The following is a 15,759-nucleotide window of genomic DNA, read 5'->3' as shown; positions in this document are numbered from 1 at the left end:
ATGATTTTCTTATTGGATTGTTTTTTCCAAGTGGAATATCTTAACCACCGTTGTTTTTATTTTTTTACGAGTTCTAGTGTATTTCATAGTGGTTAATTGAACTTAATTTGCTATCTACGATCTTTTTTTCATTTGCCTAGTGCCCTCTCCGACCTATTTCTTTTGTAGATCAGCTGATCTGTACACTCCTAGTTTGCGTCCGTTTACATCTTCCAGTTCATAACAATTAGAGCCTAGTTTAGCAATAATTTTTGCCAGAGAGTACGTGTCTGCCAGCTTTGCGTTGAAATTTTTTGCTTTATTGGAAAGGAAATAATTTTTCTTCAAAACTATTTCCCCAACTTGGAATTCGATAGGTTTTGCAGTGGATCTCAAATTGTAATACTTTCCATATTTTTCGTATGCTTTTTTTAGATTAATTCTTACTTTTTCGAAGATTTCCTTTTTTTCATCACTTAACTCCTTTGGCTCATATTCTACATCTTCTCCAAGTTCCCTCATTCTTGAATATTCGTCTCCTGAGCTGATATAGTTCCTTCCGTAATTGACGAAATATGGTGTGAACTCTGTTGACTCATGCACTGCTGTCCTGATAGCCATTGCAATTTTCTGTAGGTTCTCATCCCATTCTTTTTGTTCTTCTTTTAGGTACGTTCTGATCGCTGCGCCAATAACCCGATTCACCCGTTCGGTCGGATTATTTGCTGGATGATAATTGGCGTTTTTCCAGTGATTCACCTTGTACTTTTTCAACAAATTAGCAAACAGGTTAGATTTGAACTGTGGGCCGTTATCCGAAATTAGTATCTCCGGAACGCCAAACAACAGGAAGATCATTGACTCCACGAACATTACCAGTTGTGCTGTCTTTGCTTCCCTCATTGGTTGTATGATCACAAACTTTGAGAAGTGATCGGTGACGGCTAGCAGCATCGTGTTGCCCTTTTTCGACCGTGGAAATGGACCCATATAGTCGATGGACACAACTTGCCAAGGCATCGACGCTATTTTCGGACGCCCAATTTGAGGTACTCGTGCGGTGTTTGGATGTTTCACCATTTTGCACGTCTGGCATCCTCGACAGAATCGTTTGATTTCCTCACACATACCCGGCCAATAGTACTTTTCCCGGACTTTCCTACTCGTTTTGTAGTACCCAAAGTGGGCTACACTATGTTCGGCTTCGAGGATCTGAATACGATCAGCTTTCGGCGGCATATACTTCCACTCAAAACGAGGATCTTCTGGATTGCCGCTCGGGATATACTTGTATACGTTTCCTCGAATGACTTTGAAGTCTTTGTACTTGTCACTATCCTTTTCAATGTCCGACTTCAGTTTTTCCAAGTCCAAGTCCACCGTAAGTACATCTACCTCATTTACTGCTCTTGATAACGCATCTGCTACAATATTCAATTTTCCCTTCCTATATTCTAGAATTATATTATGCTGCTGCAGTTTAAGGGCCCAACGAACAAGCCGTGCGGAGCTGACCTCAACGCTTACTTTATTCAACCATTTCAAGGATTGCGCGTCCGTTATCACCTTAAACTGAGTTCCCTCTACGTAATGACGGAATTTTTCAATGGCCAATATTACAGCCAGGCATTCTCGCTCCGTTGCGGAATACTTCCTCTGAGCTGATGAAAATTTTTTTGAAAAAAATGCTATTGGGCGCCTATATCCATTCAGATGCTGTACCAGAACTGCTCCCGCTGCCACTAAGGAAGCGTCAGATTCTATAACGAATTCCTGGTTAAAATCTGGATTCGCCAGGACTGGTGGAGACGTGAGTACACTTTTTATTTCATTAAATGCTATGTCTGCCTCTTCCGTCCAAATAAGTTTAGTTTTCGACTTTTTCAATAGGTCCGTGATCGGTGCCAGGATGGTACTGTAGTTTGGAATAAATTGCTTGTAGAACCCTACCATTCCCATCAATCTCCTTACTTCTTTTAAGGTTCTTGGTGAGGGATAGCTAAGAATCGGTTCTAATTTTGAACTATCTATCGATAGACCATCCTCTGACAAAATATATCCTAGATAGGAAATTCGTTTTTGGCAAAATTTTGACTTTTCCACGCTTATGGACAAGTTTGCTCCACTCAGTCTTTCCGCTACCGTTTTCACTAATTTCAAGTGTTCTTCTAACGTTTTAGAGGTGATGACTATGTCATCCAGGTAAACAAAAACCTGCGGTTCCATGTCATATCCCAGAACTCTATTCATCAATTTAGTTTGTGTTATTGGGGCTCCTGTTAACCCAAACGGCATCACCTTGAAGCGATATAGATGCTTTCCTGCTCTAAACGACGTGTAGTCTCTGCTTTCCAAGGCTAAGGGAATTTGCCAGTATGCTTTAGACAAGTCTATAATAGAGAAGTACTTAGCTTTTTCTATCCTTCCCAATATCATCTGCATGTCAGGGAACGGATATGCTTCCTTTTTTGTTACTTCGTTCACTCTCCTGCAATCAAGGCAAAGCCTCCACTCTCCTGATGACTTTTTTACTGGTAACAATGGATTGCACCAGTCTGACTCCGACAGTTCGATGATGTCCATTTCCTTCATACGATCTATTTCCTTTTCCATTTCTTTTTGGATCGCTGGAGACCAACGGTATCGTGGGGGTTTCTTCGGTTTTTCTCCTGGAATTATGTCGATTTTATGCTCCAGCACAGTTGTTCTTCCTAAGTTCCCATCTCCTTTTAATTTGTTTACGATTTCTAAAAGTTGACCTTTTTCCTTTTCTGTTAGTGTATGCTCTGTATCTATTTCCGTTAATTTTATTTCTACCGGGTCTTCTATTGATGGTAGCTCTAGGCTCAAATCTTCTTCTATTTCCGATGTTTTAATTACGCCCTCTGTTGGTTCTAGTATTAGATGTATAGGTTTAACTTCTCCAAAATATTCTTCCACGAAGTTGATGAACACTTCTTCTTCTTTGGCTCGATTAGTTTCAAATGGGTGAAGTTTACCATTTTCCGCTATTGTTGGTATAATTTTAAAGGCCTTCCAAAAATCATTTCCTAATATTAATGGTTTGGCAATGTTCGGGACGAGTAGAGTTGGAATAACTTTCGTGACACCCCTAAATGTGTATGGAATGCAAATCGAGCTCAGGCAGCTATGTGATGTTCCATCTGCTGTTCTTATTCGCAAATTTGATGCAGTCGTTTTGAAATTATGTTTATTTAGTAAGTCCAAGTCACTCAAAATACTCACTGCCGCTCCTGAGTCCAATAGCCCCTCTATCTTTGACCCCAGTATCGACACCGTGATGTGTGGGCATCTGCTCTCGGTAATATTTATATTCATTACCTGCGAAAATTTATTATACACCTGAAACTCGGGAGAATTTTTAAAGTTTGTGGAAGGGTCACTCCCTAATTGCCTTCCCTGTACACGTTTTTTGTATACTCCGTTCTAGTATTATTGTGATCTCCTGGACAGTTTGAAATTACCACGTCGGTTTTTCCGCAAACGTGGCAAAATATGCGTTTCCCTTTCGTGCAGTTTCTCCAAAAATGCCCAAATTCGTTGCAGTTCCAACAAAGAATATTATTTTCGGTGCTGCATGCTGCATTTTGAATTTCTTCTTTTTGATCTTCTTGTCTCCTTGTTCTCTGAGGGCGCGCTCGGTTGATTGCATTCACTTCTTCAGCAAATTCTTCATCGTATTCTACTGCTCCTTCAGTCTGGTCACCTTCTACGTGGTTTACGTTGTACATCCTGTTTCTTTGTGCATACGATCTGTATACTGACTTATCCAATTCATAGCACAGACTGCATAGGGTTTCTACAGTTAACTGTGAGATATTTAAAAATGCCAAGTGCGGTCTATACCAATCCTTCATGTTTTCGAATAAAACATCTAGTTTTGTTTTTTCATCCATAGGTTTAGACATCTGTTGACACAGCCGTTCTATTTCTCCTAAATATGCAACGAATGTCTCATTTGATAGCTGTTTCCTTTCTCTAATTTGTCGTTCAAGAACTTTGTCCTTATTTGGCACTTCAAATCGTAACCGTAGGTGGTATTTCAAAATTTGCCACGACGTAAACTTATTACTGAAGGTATAATACCAAATTTCCGCTGGAGATTCTGGTCTGAATAGAAAGTTCGCTTTACTCAGCAATTCAGCATCTGACACTTGGTTGTTTTTGGCTAATACTTCTACGCGCTTAACAAATTCTTCTACTGACATACCCTTTGGATCCCCACTGAACTTTATCTGCCATTTATTTATGGGAATTTTAAAACAATTCTCCCTATCTGTACTATTGTTATTAAATGGTCTGCTCCGAGGTTGTTGTTCGCCTCTTGGTCGATAATTACAACCGTTTTGACTCGGTGCCCTATCTCTGACCTCCGGTGGGTTCCATACTGGAATTGGGTTCGATGACGGAACTTGATTCGATGCCGTAACTGGATTTGATGCTAGAAATGGGTTTGATAATGTGGCTTGATTGATGACTGATTGTTCATTTTGCTGCCGTATCTGTGGATTCCCAACTGGCGAGAACCCCATCCCATCTACAGCTTGGCTAAATGGGATGCTACGGTTCCTATCTTCTTGTGCTATTTGATTTTGTCTTGAATTATTTATCAACAGGTTCTGCATGTTATCCATTAATTTTACCATCATCCCTTCCATTTGTGTTGCTACTACATTTTCAACAATTCTACTCACTTCTTCTCTCGAAAGTGCCTGATTTTCTTCCTCAGGCATTGGAGAAAGATGTGACCTCAAATCGTTGTCTTCACTTTCCAGATCCAGTAAACTAAATGGATTGGGTTGCCTGTGACCCGTAACTGGTGTTATGGGTTCAACCCTAGGTTGGTCGTGTCCGATATGTTCTTCGTGAAACCTTTGTTGTTCTTGTTGTTCTCGTTGCTGTTGTAAGAGTTGTTGTTGTTGTTGCTGTTTTAAAAGTTGTTGTTTGTGTTGTTGTTGTTGTTGTTGTTGTTGTTGACGTTGCTGTTGTTGTTGTTGTTCTAGAAGTTGTTGTTGGTACTGCTGTTGTTGTTGCTGTTCTATAAGTTGTTGTTGGTACTGCTGTAGTTGTTCTTGGTACTGCTGGTATTGTTGTTGCTCTTGGGTTGATTGTTGTTCAACCACTTGTTGATGAAAGCTGTCTTGCTGAGTTTGATGTGCCCGTTGATCCCTTTGCGACTGCTGCTGACTTTGTGCAGATGTGGTTGAATCTCGCGGACGCTGATCATCTATTGAATTTATTTCAGATGATCGTGGTACATGCGGAGGCGGAGGAAATTCTAAAGCTGGATCCCTGATGTTCTGTATCGATGCTCTCCCAGAAGGTAGCCTGCCCATTCCGGAATTTTGATGCTCTGGTGTGGCGAACAGCTCGTATATAGTTTCTAATTCCCTCAATAAATCATCTTTCATTTTAACTTGATAACTGTCTACCGCATTAGAACGCAAAACCCGAAGTCGTAAGTGTCTTAACCTTGACATTAATTCTCTTTTAGGCCCGTGTATCTCGAATTCTTGCCTTATCATAGTTGCTTTAATTTGGATGATTGTCAGTTCATCGATAATGGTCGTTTTCGTATATAATATTCTTGTATTTTGTATTTCAGCCAGTTGAGCTTTCCGAAATGCTTCTCTCTGGTCCTCTAACGAATATCCAGACAAACTTAAACCCCTAAGTTTGAGTTCATAGTCAATTTCATCTTGCATCAGGTCACTAGGGTTTATGTAAGATCCCAAACCAACTTGGTTTGTAGAATAAGCCATCTTAGTAAATAAATCCAGTTCAATGTAAATTCAATTCAATGCAAATCAAATTCAATTTAATCTAAATTTCAAATATTAAAAAAAAATATAATAATGTGCAACCAAAAAAAAAACAAAAATTTCTGTAAATTCAAAACTAAACTAAACTGATAAGAAAATTATTATTAACCAATATATACAAAAATAAATTCAATGTGTAATCTCTAACAACCTTATCCTATCAAATAACCCTAAACTAATCCAATTTTGTTCTTACTTATTCCAGAATTGCAACCAACTCAATACTATAATCAAACGTAAGTAGACCCCTAATTTTAAAATGTGAGAATTGCCCAGAATATGAAAGAAAATTAATTTAACCAATTCTAATTAAACGTATCTAACCCACTAGTTGGGCGCCAAATGTAACGGGCTACTCGCCGAAAGGTTCTTTTCCAAGTGTATCAACCTCTCCACTTAAGCGCCAAGCAAGCAAAGGAATCACTTGCATGTGAAGAGGCAAGGTTTGCTCGTGCCCGGTGAGACTCCTCAAGGCGAGTCCTTCAAAATACTACTCCGATTTCCGATCGTACCACAACCAACGCTTCCCAATATGACCCCTAGATAATGTAGTCAACGGGGACCCAAACTAAGTCAACGCACGGACTAAAAAAACTCAATTATCAGACTTTTCTCTTTTGCTCACGACAATCATGGTTGGTTATTTTTTTTCATACACTTTGTATTCGGTTTTGAAAGGGGTTAGTTAATAGCCATCGGCTCTGCTATACCGACCGTAGTTCAAAATCAACTGTCTAATGACTTCACTTGGTTTGTCCCATTTATTGCTATTCTAGAACCTTCTTATCTTCGGGGTAGGTGTGTGTGTGTGTTGATGCCTTCTTATTCTATTTTTAGGTTACCTGGACTGATCTAACCTGTTATGCTCGGAGGGGCTGCAGCCGTATACTACCTCTCGCTGATAATGCTGTCAGTGGTACGTGTCTCGGCTATGACGATCTTTTCCTCGAGACAGCCACCACACGGTTACACGTTTTGATTCGGTTTTTTTAGCGGGCCCGCTGTTCTACTCGCGCGAGTGCTGCTTCGAGGCCAAACATGGGGTGATCCGGCAATTGGCGACCGGTATACAACCCCGGAAGTAGTGGTGACTTCCGGTGGCCCGTAAGTGCGCTGGGGAATATCGCTAACCCGCCAACGAGACCAGCTACAAGCTGACGAGTCTTCGGACCTTCCCAGAGATCGCGTGGCATACGCGAACCCCTACACCTACCTCGACGAAACACCTTCGCTTGAAGGATATTCGGTCCTGGACCTCGAGCAGATTATTTCGTGTGTTTCACCTTTTCTCTTTTAAAGACAACTTTAGCCTATTCATATGTAGGTTTACAATAGATTTTAGGCACGCGTGGGCCAATAATAACGTTCTCAACCACTATTGTTTTTTTTTCTAAATTTCCCGATTATATAACTATTTCGATTGGCTAAAATTCTCACAAACGATAACTTTCCACTAAGTTTTTTTCGGGACTACGTCCAACCACTATGCCGATCGAAACGAGAAAGAATGGTAATTGAAGATGGCCTTCTTTGCCAAGTGTTACGCAACGCGGGGATCCCTACTAATACCATTGCTTCAAAAATTTGCATATCATCATTTCATTTTTAAAACATTGGCTATACTATCTGCGATCCAAACGGAGTGGTATGTCTTGCTTCACGATCAGATTCAAATGAGTGTTTCCAATTCTCGCCACTCACAGCGCTACGATGCATAAAAAGTGCTCGAATGCAAACATCACCAAATGTATACAATTGCCTTCCCTTTGACTTTCTTGTAGCCTGAGAAGTGGAAGATACACACTTCAAGAGAATATATTTACAGATGTTACTATTTTTTTACGACCATTTTGTAACAATGTTACAAAGGCACGAAAACCACGATCCTGTTTCTCACTCTCTTTACTTCTATTCTATTCTAGATACACATCCTTTTCGACCTCCATCAACACCACCACACTCATAGTAATCGAAAACTTCCCAGAAACACATCCATTTTGTTTTCATACGGTACAAAACCACGTTTTTTTCCTCTCTCTCTCTTTCCTTTTTGTTACTCGAAAATTCACCTATACACTCTCAGTAATCAGAATTTTCTCAGGTATACTGCCATTTTGTTTTTTTTCATGCTACAAAATCACCCTTCTGCTTTTCGCAATTCAGCCACAATCTATCAGCATCATAACCTCTCAAAGGACGATTTTTTTTTCCGGCGTCCGCATTTCATTTTTGTTTTCCCCGTTTCTTCCCTTTTTCATTGGCTTTTAGATAAAAAAATGGCCCGCACTTATTTTTTTTTCAATATTATTATCGACACTGGGAATGCACACCAAAAACCTTTCATTTTTTTGAACCAACCTGTTTCTCTTTTTTTTTCACTTACGCTCGCAGCCCGAGCCCCAAATTTCAGCTCAGCCTGTTGCTATTCGCGATTTTTTTCCGCCCGTTCAAAATGGCGACCACCTTTTGTTCAGTCTAGCATTTAGCATCAGTGCCGTAATATACAAACTGATTCACTTTACAACGTCTATTTCCACCAAAAAAGCAGAAATTCACTTCAAGCCGTCTTTACGGTTTATCCCGTCGTCGCCAAATATGTCGGATCCACGAAATAAGTACGCACAGAATTGCTCTCCACACAACCACGCTTTATTTCCGAACCTCGCTCTGCACACGCGCACATGGTGTCGTCACGACCGACTCTCGTTCTTAACTAACTATTTCTGCTCGTCCAGTGTTGCTAGGTTTTCCTATCTATCTCTGTTGTTTCACAAAGGGCCTAGTCGGCTCCAACAATGATGAGGCCTGCTATGACACAGACGGCCTCCCTCAAGATGTGTACTCTTTAATTTCCACCTGTGACAGTCAGTATCCATTACTGCCGCCAACGCAGGGCCTCCGTATCTGAGGATAGATACTACGACCCCGGCGAGGAGGCTGCGCTTACTGGCACTCACCACCGAGCTGTTTCACATCATGCGGGATAATGCCCCCACAGCCGTAGATGCTCTCTTGCAGGCGTACTCGACGTGGCAGCCGAAGCTGAGCATAACCCCCAAGAGTTTCATAGAGCGCACAGACCTAATTGTGCTCTCGCCAACTGTCAACGTGGCATGCTTCACTGACATGCGATTGTTGACTACGACCATTTCCATCTTGTGATGGGCAAACTCCAGTTTCCTGGATCTCATCCATTCCTCCACAAGCTTAATGGAGTGAGCCGCTGTCAGCTCTACCTCTTCGAGGGATTCCCCGTAGACTACCAGCGTGACATGGTCGGCAAAACCAACGGTTTTCACGCCTTCTGGGAATCTTATCCTCAACACTCCATCGTACATGACGTTCCATAACACCGGGCCCAGGATGGAGCCTTGTGGCACTCCTGCAGTGACTTTAACGCATTTTTCGCCATCTTCTGTGTCGTACTTCAACACACGATTCTGGAAGTAGCTTTCCAGAATCTTGTACAGCCCTTCGGGGATTCGGAGTTGGTGTAGCGAGCGGGATATCGCCCCCAGCGCTGTTGAACGCATTCTTCACGTCTAGAGTTACCACCGCGCAGTAACGAATACCCCTTCTTTTCCGATGGACCACCTCTGCCGTCTGGATGACGTCAAGAATGGCTTTCACCGTAGATCTGCCTTTTCGGATGCTATCTGGCCGACGCTATTCGGCCGACGCTATTCGGCCGACGCTATTCGGCCGATGCTATCCAGCCGACGCTATTCGGCCGACGCTATTCGGCCGACGCTATTCGGCCGACGCTATTCGGCCGACGCTATTCGGCCGACGCTATTCGGCCGACGCTATTCGGCCGGAGATATTCGGCCGACGCTATTCGGCTGACGCTATTCGGCCGACGCTATTCGGCCGACGCTATCCGGTCGACGCTATTCGGCTGTCATCATCCAATTCTCGCCATCCAGTCATCGCCAGTCGCAGACACTATCCGACTGACACTATCCGGCCGACACTATCCGGCCATCTGGCCTCCGCCGTTGCATTCCACCGTCGTGACTGCCAAAGTCGCCAAGCACCCCAGACCAGATCGTTTTGCCCAATAAATTAAATCAAGTTAAATCTTTAGCTTAGGACACCTACATCTGAAAACCTTTCCTACCATGTTTACTTTATATTATGTTCACGGAACGTCAATCTGTCCAGCAGGACAAACTTAATGGATTTCAAAGTTGATACGTTTTTTGGAATGCACCAAGAGTGCGTACCATAGCGTACCTTCAAGAATTTTGAACGGACCTCAAAGCTTCCCGGAAAACCCGTGTCCCGCTGGATAGACATACGATTTCGGCAATGACCGCGTGGATCAACCAGATTTCCACGGAGATGTGATGTACCAAATGCGTTCTTTACGAATATGTAATTCATTTTTAACGTACCTCTCATTTTCACTTAAATGCTAAACCTAAACTTTTTGAACCGGTTTATATATGAATTCTGACGCAATTTGATTCCTCGAAAAATTTAAGCCCGATTTCATTAAAAAAAAACATTATACTTAAGTGCACTCAAGCCAATTTGAAGACCAAAAACTGTTGTTTTTTTTAATTGCATCCCTTAAAAATATACTAATTGCTAACAAAATCGTTCAAAATCTTAAATATGTATGAAGACGCATGGTGCTGTTTGGAAAGCTCCATCATAAGATATCCCTGTAACACTTTCTGATTGGTTATGACCAACGTACCTAACTGAAATTCACATTCTGATATAATTTACCAGCGATTTAAATAAAAATTAATGGTATTTACAAAAAATACATTTTAACGAAGGTACATTAGAGAAAACCAGATCAAATGATCAGATATCGTTCAAAAAATATTCAGGAGAATCACGATTTAGTAGATATTTCTCCAAATCCAATCACCATACTTGATAACACTAGTATACACTCCCGGTGCATTCTTCAACCCGCACTTGGCTGGACCGAAGCTGACGATGCCCACCAGATAGTACTGCCCACCCAGCTGCACCATCAGAGGACCTCCGGAATCACAGCTACACACAGCAGTTCCACGCCATTCGCTCGCACAAAGCTGGCTATCCCTCAGCTTCACTCCAGCGACTTTATACGATGCTGCACATGAATTCAGATCTTCCAGATTAAGCTTCACCTTCATCTTAACGGTACTGGCTGATCCTGTAGGGGGAGAATTAAACGAAGACGATCATGGCCGCCGAAGCTTCAAACAAATGCAATAACCTACCGGTTTTGGCTCTTCCCCAACCCGCGGAAACGACAGTCTCCGGTTGTTCAAACAATGCATTTTCGATTCTCGTAAAAGGTAGCAAAATTGGTCGAATGAAAGACGTTGAATCAATTATGGTAGCCAATCTAATCAAAGCAATATCATTGTATTGGCTAATACGACGAGCGATATAGTTTTCGTGCACTACAATCTGCTCCACATCGACATCCACATGCGGATCTGCACACTGACCTGAAACGCAGTCAACTCCATCGTTCGCGGTATCATAGTCCCCCAAACGAATACGGCAACTGAAATATAGTTTCAATCAGTCATAATGATATTGCCATGATTCAAATTTGTTCACATCTCCCAATTACGGGGAACTGCTTTAACGCAGTGAGCTGCCGTCACTACGTAGCGCTCGTGGATCAGCGTAGCACCACAGTGGAATCCAAAAACACCGAGTGCCTTACGATACTGAATCAATGCTGACCACGGAAACTCATCCAGAGTGGTTTGCTGAACGGACACTTCGTCGGTGATGATGGGTACAATCGGATTTGACGTCGATGTCCTAGTTTTGGTTTTTCCTTTTGTCATTGATGCTGTAGTTCTAGTTCTGCGAGTGATCGTTCTTGGAGTTGAAGTTGATGTTCTTTTCGTCGTTGACGTTGAAGTTCTAGTACTGCGAGTGGAAGTTCTAGGAGTTGAAATTGATGTTCTTCTTGCCACTGACGTTGGATTTCTAGTACTACGAACCAAAGCTCTAGGCGTTGAAGTTGAAACAGAAGCAGTTGTGAAAATATGCGATGGCTTTGCAGTGCTTAAATTACTCTCATCACTGCAATCCTTGGGAGCCTCTAGGCAGCACACCTTGAATCAAACATTATTAATATAGAACAACCCTCACTATGCTCAATACTCACCAAAGGATTTTTCTTGTACCTTCCACACAAGCTATCTGCCAGCCGTTCGCTCTGCTGAATCGACCTGACCAGAGACTGCCAAACATCGGAGAGAGTCTTGCACTTGGACAGTTTGATGCAGCGTCCGACAAATCCATCCAAACTGACGCACTGTTCGTTAGGAGAAACACAGTCGATAGCCATCCAAATAACTGCTGCCCAGATCAGCGCTACCGCAATCCTCTGAGCCATATCCAAATTTCCTCCTGACCTTCACCAGTAACAATTGACAACTGAGTAACTTTTTTTTCCAAAATTTGCCATTATTTTCCATTTGAAAGGGATTCCAGGCATCAATGAAGCGGGATCAACCACTATGTGCGGTGTTCCTCATTAGCATAACCTGTGAGTTGGGTCATTAACACTAAACTATGGCGGGATGATAAAAGTAGATCGTTCTATATTTTGGACGTGAGAGATCAGGTATCACTGCCGAAGGCATGTTATGTGATTAAAAGAATTCTTTATTACTCTTCAGCGGAGGCTCGTCTCCGGTTACAGAGATGTAGGTTTTTAGCAGTAAAGATACCATTTGTAGTCAGTATTCTTACAAACAAAGATCAGGCAGCTAGGAATAGGGAAAATGGAATACTGGCTAAAACTCCGGTACCTCTTTGCATTTAGAATCGCACAAGAGGAGATTGAACCGAAAAGATATCGAACCGACACGTTTCCGCTGCTCGACCAGAAAAAAAAAATAGTTGAGTGATGTGAAGCAGATCGTAGAAACGCAGGGTTTTAGTCTTCGGCCTTGCTTGATCAATGATCAGTTCTGTTCAGGGCTCTCAATTTTCGTAGCTTTGAAATGATAATGTGTTTCATGGAAGGCGAAACTATCAAAGCCAAGTGCTTTTTCACTCGTCCACTTCATCGAAGCTTGAAAGAAAGGGCTCATGCATTAATTATGTCACGCTAAATCGAGCAAAAACATTACTCTCCCCCCCCCCCCCCTATCGTGACGTTTTTCTTATACATAATGTATTGCTTGTCACAAAATCTTAGACCCCCCCCCCCCCTAGAGCGTGACATAATATATGCATCAACCTAAAGACCAATGAAGTGACGGAAGAAAGAGAGACAACTGATTGAAGATTTGTTTGCAGACGCCGACTAAGGTTCTAGGATGCTGCGAATCTGTTCGGCTTCAACTGAAAAAGAAAGCTAGCAGTCTTTTGGTCGCATCGATTTTGTCGATTGAAGCTGATATTTGATACGTTGGTGCTGTCATGGTAAATTTAGACCTTGTTACTCACTGATTTTAGATGTGTACCTCCCACCTCACTTTTTGACATTAAATGATCTTTATTTCTTGTGTTTGTGTGGTTTACATGTATGAATTTTTCAAGTGACACAGATGCGTCTTTTCAACTTTAGTACATTTGAGATTTTAATTATTATTTACAGTTTCTAGTCCTATCAGGCCTATTTTAAAGTATGACCACCTTGGTGGGATTGGTTTGATTTGAATTGGAAAAAGGAGACTACTTATAACTACTATTCACAACTACAACTAACCTACAACTACTATGTACACCTAACCTACTATATACAAATTGCTTATCAAAGCATTTACTGATAAATTACATTTTTGTGCAAATTTAGTCTTAATTTCGTTAAGGGAGTCCGCTTTGAGAAGCGTCCGAGAACGGTTGTGTGTTTTTGCTCCGCTGCGTGCTTTTTTTTTAGAGCTCGGGCTATCTTTGTGCTGCCGTGTAGTTTTTCGGTGCTCGCATTTGAATAGTTTTATGTCCCGGACGCGATAATTCTATTTAGAATGATTTGTGCTGATGTTTTTCCCCTGTTGCTTTGGTGCCTGGTGTGCTCTCGCTCCCTTTGTTGACAGTGTGACTCGACCGCGCTGATCTATTATTAGGTTTTTGCGGTGTGCATTGCTTTTGTGCACAGAGTGACATGAAGAAGAAAAGTGATATTTAGTTATTGTGTGTTTGGATTCGCTGGAGGAGGAATTGTTTAAAAATGACTAGAGAAAATTAAGCATCGAGAATGCGCTCCCGGATGTATTGATTTGGTGAGTACGTTCCAGTTGAAGATTGTTCTCTCTAAATATCCCTTTTTTGAATACGTTTCATCAATCAAACATTATTATATGTTGGGTTTGGGGGGGCAGCCTAAGGGTTTCAATGGATTTGTAGACTGGACAAGTGTTCGTGGATTTGCCAGTCCCTTGTCACGTGTTGATAGACGTACATCTTGTCGTTTGTCTTCCAAAGGTCTTCAATGAAGTTGATTCACCCAGCTGCAACAAACCATCAGGCAGAACTTTACAACCAGTGAAGTATCTGCAGTCATATGTAATCCTTGCACTGATGGTGGGTTCTATTCACATCACATGTTCCCCTATAAAAAAGTGAATTTGTGTCGCATATATTATAATCTCATCTGATTCTGGATTTTACAGTCAGCTTCACAGGTGTCAACCTCCTGCCCAGGAATAAGGAAAACTTCGTTAAAGTCTCTTATTGTGTTTCCCTTCCGACTGGGGGACTTGTAGACTTCGGGGCAAACTTTCTTTGACGGTGGTGGATTATTCCCTTCGTTCGCCTCCGTATCCGAAACTGGCTACATCTGTTCCAATTCTGCTTCAGCCTCCAAGCGAGTCTTGAACTCTCTTTTTTTCACTCAATTGATACGTTCCCACATTGGGTTTGGCATGGAGAACTCGTCTTGAGAGAGTTTCGCTACCGCGTTTTTTTTCCGGCCAGTGTAGGATTCCAGCTTCTTTCCAACCAGAAAGAATTACGGTTAGGCATGTTTCGCATCTTTCAATTGTTTGTACCACTTTAAATGGCATTTTTTCCGCACTTGAACTTGGACGACACTAGCTGACTCCCTTCCGAAACATTTTGAACTGTCACTTTTCTCCAGGCAACTTTGTCATCATAAAACTGAACGGTACCAAGTCAAGTCAAAATGGATAATAAATAAACAATAAGGTATTCAAATTTACTTTATAAATGCTATAATAAACCATTGTGCAGCGATGATCGAGACGTTTCCGTCGGATAAGATTATTTTGCGGCCGAGTGTCTAGGAAGCTATGGAAACCGAAATGGCTCTTGATTTTGTTTTATGCCCTTATAGTATAAACCACCATCGCACTTTGTGAGTTGCCCCAATAGAACCCTTGCTTTTGGTTTGAATCAGTACAAATTCGTTCTATTATATAAAAAAAAAGAACGAAGTATACATATTCATTTTCTTCCGAACTAAATAAACCACCATCACACTTTGTGAGTGGCCCCAACAGTATCCTTGCCGTTGGTCTAAATCGGGTCAAATCGGTTCTAATAATTATTTTATATTCAATCAAGTAAACCACCATCACACTTTGTGAGTGGCCCCAACAGCATCCTTGCTGTTGGTTTAAATCGGTTCAAACCGCTTATAATTAATTATTTTGGTCATTGATAAAATAAAATAAACCATCATCACACTTTGTGAGGGGCCCCAACAGTATCCTTATTGTTGGTTTAAATCGGTATACACACATCTAATAATGATCTACATCTCTAGACAGCCGGCTGTTTAGAGCATAAATCGAAAACACTTATAAATAACTACACAAAACAAAAGATCGCATCACTTATCAAGGTGAATCCTGATCCAACGAACCTAACCCACTAACAAAACCTCCTTCCTGTGACTTTTGTGGGATGCAGAGGTAAACACGGTCCCAAAACAACAAAAGTCACACACTAACATTCCTTCCCTCTCCCACCTGATTGCAAGGACGTGGCCGGT

At 41.6% G+C, this 15,759-nt stretch overlaps 1 long non-coding RNA gene across 1 annotated transcript; it reads left to right on the top strand.

The window, feature by feature from the left end:
- Positions 1–509: 509 nt before the first annotated feature.
- LOC135697846 (uncharacterized) lies at positions 510–5,386 on the top strand. Its single transcript, XR_010517445.1, has 3 exons — positions 510–1,360; positions 1,438–1,789; positions 5,246–5,386. It is a non-coding gene; the product is annotated as an uncharacterized LOC135697846 (long non-coding RNA).
- The last annotated feature ends 10,373 nt before the right edge of the window (positions 5,387–15,759 follow it).

This window comes from Ochlerotatus camptorhynchus, unplaced genomic scaffold (assembly GCF_037179485.1).
Source record: "Ochlerotatus camptorhynchus isolate MF236.1 unplaced genomic scaffold, CSIRO-AGI_Acam_v1.1 ptg000007l, whole genome shotgun sequence".
NCBI lineage: Eukaryota > Metazoa > Arthropoda > Insecta > Diptera > Culicidae > Ochlerotatus > Ochlerotatus camptorhynchus.
The sequence above is the reverse complement of the archived record's forward strand: the minus strand, read 5'-3'. Positions and strand labels throughout refer to the sequence as shown.